Source organism: Silene latifolia, chromosome 9, assembly GCF_048544455.1.
Source record: "Silene latifolia isolate original U9 population chromosome 9, ASM4854445v1, whole genome shotgun sequence".
Classification (NCBI taxonomy): Eukaryota; Viridiplantae; Streptophyta; class Magnoliopsida; order Caryophyllales; family Caryophyllaceae; genus Silene; species Silene latifolia.
The window spans coordinates 75,897,229-75,906,937 of NC_133534.1; positions in this window are offsets into that span (position 1 = coordinate 75,897,229).

Here is a 9,709-nt window from a genome sequence, read left to right on the forward strand (position 1 = left end):
CTAGCATCTTCATACATATTATAATGCTGCATTTTATTTATGATTGTCATATTTTATTTTTATGTAATTTTGAATTATGTAATTTTACTTAGTATAGCCTTAGTTTTAATTGGTATTAACCGAAATGTATGGGAATATCGATTCGGTTGTAATTATTGTGATCTCGTATCACCGTTTTGTAATTTAATAGATTTATTTTTAATTACAAATGTATAATAGGAAATTATGTAATTCATTTTGTAATTTAATTATTCCGGAGTTCCTTGAAGACGGTGCCATTCGAGAAGGTGGTCCATCAAAGAAAGTGTTGCCTTGAAGTGTGTGCCAAGACCGAAGTTCAAGGGACCAAAGGAGTTGATTTCCAAATTTGTAATAGTTTATTAGATTTACTATTTTAGGAAGGCCATACTAGGATTTTATTTTTATGCTTTGCATTTTATTTATATGTTGCATGCATCGCTAAATCGCCATAACTAAACATGCATTTTAAATCGAGTTTATCGACCGTGTCAATTACAATTATCGTAATTCACCGCTTTAGTTCACGTAAAACGTGATAGAAAATAAATTGACATGACCTTTCGCTAAAATAAACAATTGAGACTTAGCCTTACCAAAAGGTAGAAACCATGAAAACCTATTTCGTGAGAGAGTGCGCTAGGCCACACCGGGGTACAAACGTTGTTACGTAGGGGAAGTGGGTGACAAATGTCTATCCACCGAATTCATGTTGATGAGGGATGAATCGGCCACACCGTGTCCAAGTTAATATGAATTTGGATCATGTACACATTTATTCGAAATTTGGGTTGAACTCAACAAAAGTATTCTCGACCATAGCCGGATGTGTTTTGGGCTAAAGATAAATATTAATGTAATTTTATCGACCAAGAGTTCTAAAAGTAGAATCGATTAAAGAGTTAATCCACCGAGTTATATTGATAAGGGATGAATCGGCTACACCGTGCCCAAGTTAATATGAATTTGGATCTTGGAATCATTTATCATAGTTGGGTAGAGGTCACTATGTAAATGCTTTACTTGTTGAATTATTTACAAGTATTAATATAACGATAAATGTTTTTGTTTTCATTATCCCATTTTCATATTGTTCTATTTCTTTACCTCAAAATATACGATATCATTTCGATTTTAGTTCAAATCTCCATTAAAACATCGTAACTAAAGACAAAATTTGAATTTTCTTCTAAAAACTTCGTATTATCCATTGTAAGGATCTCTTGTGAAGAGTATAGATAAAAGTTGTTCATGAGCAAACGAGTTTTTGATTCTTGACTAACATATCTACTTACAATGAATTGTTTCTCATATGCTTAATTGAGTTAAGTACTTTGAAACGTTAAATCATTTTGGTAACTAGATTTGTAGGAAATCAAAATTGACCAAAATACCGCAACCACTTCAATGAAAGTTTTAAGACTAAACAAACGAATGAAGAGTAGTCTTCATGAATTTCAATTTTGCTTCTCTTAGCAAGTGGGAGCATTCTCTTAAACCGTTAAGAAAAGGGTGAGGTTTAAAGAAGTAAAATTAGAATGGAATTGATACAAGGTAATATTAAAAGTAAAAGGTATTGAGAATAACGATACTAAACCTATCAATCCCGACCGACAAAGTTTCCATTGTCTTAATTGTTGGACGCTAGAAAGGAAACTACCCCAAATTATTGAAGAATCAACAAGTTAGTTGTGGGACATCTAATGGGACCTTCTTCTTTAAATGTTTATTTGATTAACATAAATATTGCTAGTACTACTTCGTCAATATTAGAAACCAGTGGAGGTTTTCATCATTGTATTCAATGCATAAGATGATTAGAATATGACGACTAGCAACAATGATGTCGAGAGATAGAGTCATTGTGTACTCAATCTAGTTTTGGGTTTATATTTATACCTTAATTATGACTATTAAGTGAATAAACTGTAGATAAGAATATAATTTTGTTAAGATACAAAAGAGGTTTTACTTTTGTGACCCTATACACCACGATTTGATGTATGGCTAGACCATTATCAAGGTGATTATATTCTAAACCAAACTAGAATGATATATCATGTAGATGATGCAAGACTCAAATTGGTAACCCAAGATTAAACCTTAAATTCTCAAATGATGAACGCAAAGAGTTATCGAGTACTATTGAAACCATTAGATTGTTAATGGTATATGCGTATCTTGTATTCAAAGCAAGATATGTCGTGCTTTTTGGTTGAAAAGGAGATCGAGGTTGTAAATCATTGATCCAAAATAGGTTGATCATTTTCTTTTACCAACGATTTAAGTTGACGCTAATGTGTTCACTTAATAAGGTAAATAGAGAAATCTTTGAAGAAGTTCAAAGAGTTCAAAGAATCACGATTTAGTCGTGATGTGATTATCAAAGTGAAGACTTTGATATAAGCCAAAGGAAATGTGATATAGTATCACAAATTAATCTCTCTTAGCACGCATTATGGGATAATGTGTGGTTGGATAAAGAAATCAAATGCTATTCGATATGGTTTGGACTTCAATCAAGTTACTTTAACTTACTTGATCCTTTTGGGGATTTTATTATTTTGTCTAAATTATTTTTCCACTAAATCTAAAACGAATCATATGAGATATGAAATGGTAGAGTACCATGCTTGTAAGTTTTCACAAGAAACAAATGCTCATTTTTCCTTACTATAATCACGAGTACAACGAGTTTGTGGCTCGTGAAGCTGTCTTTCTAGAATATAAGTTTATTTCTAGAAGACAGAGTGGGAGAAAATTGAAAAGTCTATTGATCCAAAATACTCAAGAGGGGGGGGGGGGGGAATTGAGGATTTAAAACTTTTTGAAAGCTTTTTCGATTATGCTAATGTAATTGGTTATTTAATGTTTATTGATTAAACTTTAACTAATCAACTAATGAAGATAAACGTAATAAACGAAACAAATGAAATAACGAAGAGACACACGGTTATTGAAGTGGTTCAGTTTCACAAGTCGAAACCTACGTCCACTATTCTCGATTAATAAATTTAGTACCTTTCTACGGATTACAAATTTACTAACCCAACTCGTACAACTAACTCTAGCTGTAACTCAAAGAGTACCGTTAAATACTAGAGTGACGAACTTACGCTAATAGGAAAGCACTAATGATTCTAACATAGGTTCACGTTAATGAACGAGTTAAGAAATCAACTAAGCACTATTATCTTATAACGATAAATGAAGAACGAGTATGCGAGTTTTATGACACACGACCTTTCAAGATAGCAAATCGGTTTTTCTGCTTAAAACACACGGTTTGCTTTGTAAAATTAAAATCAATTTTTATGCTTAAGGTCTCTATTTTAGATGTTGTAAATAGCAAAGTATTTATAGAGGAAGAAGAAGTAGGCTACACGGTTTTGTCAAACCCTAATAGCCGAAATATTAAGATATAAAAACAAATTATATCTTATTATTATCTCTTTCCTAAAAGCCTTAAAAGATAATAAAGAATATTCTAAAAAATAGAATATAATCTTTCCAAATATTATCTTTACTATAAATTCTAAGATTATGATAAGATTTATTAAAACAAGAATATCTTTTACCATAAACAAATATATTAAGTAAGATATATAAGATATATAAAGATATTATTATGGAATAAAATCTTTACCTAATATAACCTAGGCAACACGAGATACCACGGCCCATAAGCTTCGTGAATCGTGCAAACCCTAGTCTTAACATATGATTAGAATTTAGGTTTTAAGAGAGGCTATATAGAAACCCTAATTAGTAGCAAAGTCCAACTCATAAGTTGACCCATCATGACTACCAATTAACGTTTACTATAAAACCGGACTCCTCACTAAACCGGGCTTTTAATATATAAATACTTTCATTAAAACATTAAAATAAACTTTAAACAATTATGAAACAATTTTCGAAACAATTAAAAGTCGTGTATAAAAACTCAGCATTTCAATGTTATAGTAGGAGAGCTATAACATTGAGCTCTTTTACTAGTAATGTTATAGCTGCAAAGCTATAACTTTACTAATTCAAGAAACTCATTCTTGATTACCATTACGAGATAATCACCTATACTATTCTAATCTTCAAGGAGATCTTCGAGTACATGCTACGTCATCATCCAAGCTTGATTAATCTTTAGACGGACTTCGTCTTCACATAATACTTGAATGAATCTTGAATTGTTTGATCTTGAACGAAGGCTTAAACTTCTCATGCAATTGTCACAATCTTCTACGTTGCTCGTAATAGGTTAATTCTAATGCACTTCACAAACGATTACAAGCACAAGTATATAGAATGTAAAACACCTTGACATCATCAAAGCATAAACATATAAGCTATATGGTTCAACAAATTCCCCCTTTTTGATGATGGCAAGCCTCCTATCATTTGTGACTAATTGTGTAGTTCCCCCTCAATATAATACCGTTATCTTGATAATAAAGATTAACGCAAGATCCAAACGATTCTTCAAAAACCGAAACTTAAGGACTTTAAGAGACAATTGGTCTTGACAAGGAGCAAGCTTAGGTAGATGCTTACTATAAACGTTCTTTCCCCCTCATGACATCATCGAAAAGCTAAGAACAAATCAAAAATGACTAGAATAATATAAGACGAGACAAGAGATAAAACGTCATAGGAAATAGTAATAACACGCAAGACTATAAGCATCCAAAAGATAATTAATATACAAACTAGGAATTAAACATGTTTAAGCCAAAGTGGGCCGAATTAACACATGTCTAATGAAACACTTGGGCCATAACCACAAGTGCATTTGCCAAAATGGGCCGAATAAGAAGTTTGTTTAACACATCATTAAAAGAAATAAAAAGAAAGCTAATTAAGATAAGGGCTAATGATGGTAAAGCAGGGAGATGAAATATTTCGGGTACGGTACGGGTTCACGTAGTCGGGCCTAGTACGATGCTCTAAGGCATCAAGATGGTCAAACGAGCTCCGAACCAACTGCGAAAGAGTACTAATGCTCCTTTCAAAGTTAAGCACTTTCAAGGAAAGAGCTTTCGTGGCCTCCAACGTAAGAGCTTGATCACCCGCCATGACTTTCCCGTGCATCACCAAAGCTCCACCTTGACTCGTAAGGAAGGTGAGACGATCACCGTGTGGGAACACTTCCCCACGAATTGCCTTCAACTCCCTCTCAAAACCCGCTAACCTTTTGTCCACTTCCTCCATCCAAGAGTACACCGGAGTAGCATCCAAGCCCGAGTCTAAAGACCGAGAGGGTCCAACCCGTGACAACACCGTAGCCAAATTAGTCAAATGCTCCTCGAATTTCTCCATTAAACCACTCATAAACCCCTCCAACTTTGATTCCATAGCTCCCAAACCCGCATCCACCGGGGTTTTCTCAACATCTTTAGCAAGAAGCAACTCGGGTCCATCAACAACAAGACCCATTAGCTTGATCAACTTGTCACACATACTGTCCCGCGCACTAACACCGTAGCTATCTTGTCCTACCACACGCTTAATCTCCAACAACCGAGACACCCACATCCCAAAAGGTAAATCGATTGTGGTGCTCAACTTCTCTTTTGTCACCGTGAGACTAGTCTGAAGTATACGGTGCAACACGACACTGCCCAAATTCACTTTCTGACCTTCCAACCAAGAATAGACCATTATAGCTTCATAACTCGACACCTTATCACGGCCTCCTCTCCTCGGCACCACTGTGTTCCACAAAAAGCTCAAGAGGCACTTGATTTTTGCCGAGAGAGGACGAACCACGATATTACCTCCCTCCGTCATCTCCTCAAAATACTTCTTCACTAACAACTCCTTTTCACTTACAACATTAGACCACTCAAGACTCGGATTTAATTCAATTCCTTCATCGGGAACCAAAAAAGCAGAGCAGAAATCCGAAACAGAGACTGTTACATCAACTCCATTAACAACCGCATGCAAGACTCCTTTCTTAATTGAGACACTAGCAAAGAATTGAACCACCTCAACTGGGTAAACAAGACCCGAAAACTGACTGATGTGACTCCACCCTTGAAAATCAAGAAAATTAACAAAGAAAGCAAGAGCGCGTACACTATCCAACCAAAATTTTGGATAGTACCTACCACCATAAATGGAATACCTCAAAACTCGATTAACTAGGATGCTTTCATCATGAGTAACCGAACACGATTTAACCCTTCCTTGGTCGCGGCTTTTGAAACATCCCTAAGCAAGGTACGAGCAACACCATTCCGAACTATTACCTCGGGTTCTTCCACAGCTTCACTATTGTCGACAACCACCTTATTTTTTCCTTTGAAAAGACGGCGTCTTTTGCCTTCGGACACCGACTCGTCCCAACTACGAAACAGGGGCGTATTTTGGTTTGGTTGTGGTGAAGGACAATTAATGGAATGAGGATCATGTGGTGGTAGAGGTGATGTTTGGTTAGGAAAGGGGCGGTTTTGGTAGTGACGGGTTGAGGATCGGGTATTTTTTGCATGAGATGGATTCATGATGATGGTGATTGTTGAAAAAGGAGGTGATGGTGATGGTTTGTGTAAAGGAGATGAATTGTGATGATGGTAAAAATTTGAGAGAAAGAAAAGTATGCAAGTGGGGTTGGGTGGACGGTTAACACGCAAGGGGTAGATATAGGTGTAGGCTAGGGTTAACAAGTGGAGAGTAAATATGGTAAGTGTATAATTAGGAGTATGAATTATGGTAGGTGTAGGAATTTAAGGGATAGATTTATTAGGCAAAAGATAAGAATAAGGAATTTGTGTTTGTATAGGAAGTTTATTGTTTGAGCCGTGTACAAGAATTTGCAAAAAGGAAAGATTCTTTGTGATTTAGAAAGATAAAAATATGGTGTGCTTTGTTTATTGTGATAAGGAATAAGTTTGTATAAAAATTAAATTCTAAATAGCCAATTGAATTTTATGATAAAATATTTCTATAAACGAAATTATTCATGCAACGCAATATACGGACAAAGTTATACAATCTTAGCTTAACTAGTCAGTCATAAAAGGATTGAACAAATATAGAAGCTTAGGTACCACTGATTAAACCAATTTCCAACCGTAAAGTCTCAAATCGTTCTCTAGCTAATGATTTTGTCAAAATGTCTGCCCATTGTTTTTCAGTACTACAAAATTCAAGTTTTATATTCCCCTTCTCAACATGGTCTCGTATAAAATGGTGTCTAATTTCAATATGTTTGGTACGTGAATGTTGTGCGGGATTTTTAGAAATTATTATCGCACTAGTATTATCACATAAAATAGGAATACATCCTACATCAACACCATAATCACGTAATTGTTGCTTAAGCCATAATAGTTGAGTACATACCAGTCCTGCGGCAATATATTCGGCTTCAGCAGTTGAGAGAGAAATCGAATTTTGTTTCTTCGAACCCCACGTGGTGATACACGGTCCGACAAAGGTGGCGACATCCGACGTGCTTTTTCTATCTAGAGAACATCCTGCGTAGTCGGCATCGGAATAACCGACTAGATCAAAATTGCACTCCATTGGATACCATAGGTATAAGTTGGCCGTTTCAATTAAGTAACGTAAAATTCGTTTTACGGCCGTCATATGCGATTCTTTGGGAGATGATTGATATCTCGCACAAACGCATAAACTAAACATAATATCGGGTCTACTCGCGGTCAAATATAACAGTGACCCAATCATCCCACGATAAGTAGTTTCATCAACTGATTTACCGTTTTCATCCAATGTCAATTTCTTGTTCTCGACCATTGGAGTAGGCATAACGTGTGAATTTTCCATTCTAAATTTCCGAATGAACTCCTTGATGTATTTCTGTTGATGAATTTTAATGCCTTCATCAGTTTGTTGTATTTGCAGCCCTAAGAAGAATTTTAATTCTCCCATCATACTTATCTCGAACTCGGAAGTCATCAACTCAGAAAAGTATTTGCACAAGCTTCGGTTGGTCGATCCAAAGATAAAATCATTGACGTATATTTGAACAACCAAAAGGTCAGAACCCTCAGTTTTTAGAAAGAGGGTTTTGTCGACGGATCCTCTACTGAATCCACTGTCAAGAAGAAACTCAGACAATCGATCGTACCACGCCCTAGGTGCTTGCTTTAATCCGTATAGGGCTTTATCCAATTTGAACACGTGATCCTCAAATTTGATATTCTTAAAACTAGGAGGTTGTTCAACGAAGACTTCCTCTTGTAGATAACCATTCAAGAATGTCGTCTTAACGTCCATCCGGAAGAGCTTCATTCCCTTGTGTGCGGCAAATGCTATTAGAAGTCTGATAGCTTCAAGACGAGCAACAGGTGCGAAAGTCTCGTCATAATCTATTTCTTCTTGTTGATTATACCCTTGGACCACCAATCTTGCTTGGTTTCTGACAATGACTCCGGCATCATCTAATTTATTCCTGAAGACCCATCTAGTTCCAATGACTGAACGATGTTTTGGTCTAGGAACTAAATGCCAAACCTTGTTTCTTTCGAACTGTTGAAGCTCTTCTTGCATAGCTATAATCCAATCTGATTCAGCGAGAGCTTCATTGATATTCTTTGGTTCGATCATGGATAGAAAAGAGTAGAAGGAACAGAAGTTGTTTAAGGAACATCTTGTTTGAACACCCTTCTTAATATTTCCAAGAATATTATCCATGGGGGTGTGAATTCTTGTATTTCCATTTAGTTGAAGTACTTGGTTCTTCATCGTTATTTGAGCTTGACCCGACTTCATTTGGTTCGGAATTAGAGGAAGTTCCCCCTGAATCCAATCCGGGTGTTGTGTTTGAGCCGATAATAACCTCGGACACTACACCTTGAGTTGGATTCAATGTTCTAGTAACATCATCTATAACATTGGTTTGGGAGTTCTTGTCTTGAGTCAATGTTATAGTATCATCAACTATAACTTTGCCTTTCTCCTTTTTATCTTTTGAGGAACGATCAAGTTCATCATTCGTTCCCTCAATTTCATTGTCCTCCAATTCCAATTCCGGGGGATCGTCTCTTGAAAGACGAAAGTCGGGTTCATCCAAATCTTCTTCCTTATCCTGTAAAGGCTTATCGAACACGTTATCTTCATCAAAGATAACGTGGACACTTTCTTCAATAAAAAGAGTTCTCTTATTGAAGACCCTGTAAGCCTTGCTATGATCTGAATATCCTATAAAAATCGCCTCATCACTCCTAGGGTCGAATTTACTTAAACGGTTTTTACCGTTATTATGTACCAAACATTTACTCCCAAAAGAGCGAAGATGAGAGATATTAGGTTTTCGACCTCTAAGGAGTTCATAGGGGGTTTTCTTAAGGATAGGTCGGATCATAGCACGATTATGGATGTAGCAAGAAGTACTAATGGCTTCAGCCCAAAAGTTAAGAGGTAAACCACTACACAGAAGCATTGTACGTGCCATATCTTCTAAAGTTCTATTCATACGTTCAACGACACAGTTTTGTTGAGGAGTTCTTGGTGCAGAAAAGTTATGCCCTACACCATTAACTCTACAATATTCTATAAAGGTTTGGTTGTCAAATTCGGTGCCATGATCCGTACGAATAGATACGAGATTAGTCTTATATTTGTTTTGAACACGTTTCATAAGACAATCAAATTCATCAAAAGTTTCATCTTTTGAGTGAAGAAAGATAGGCCATACATACCTTGAGTAGTCGTCTACAAGAAC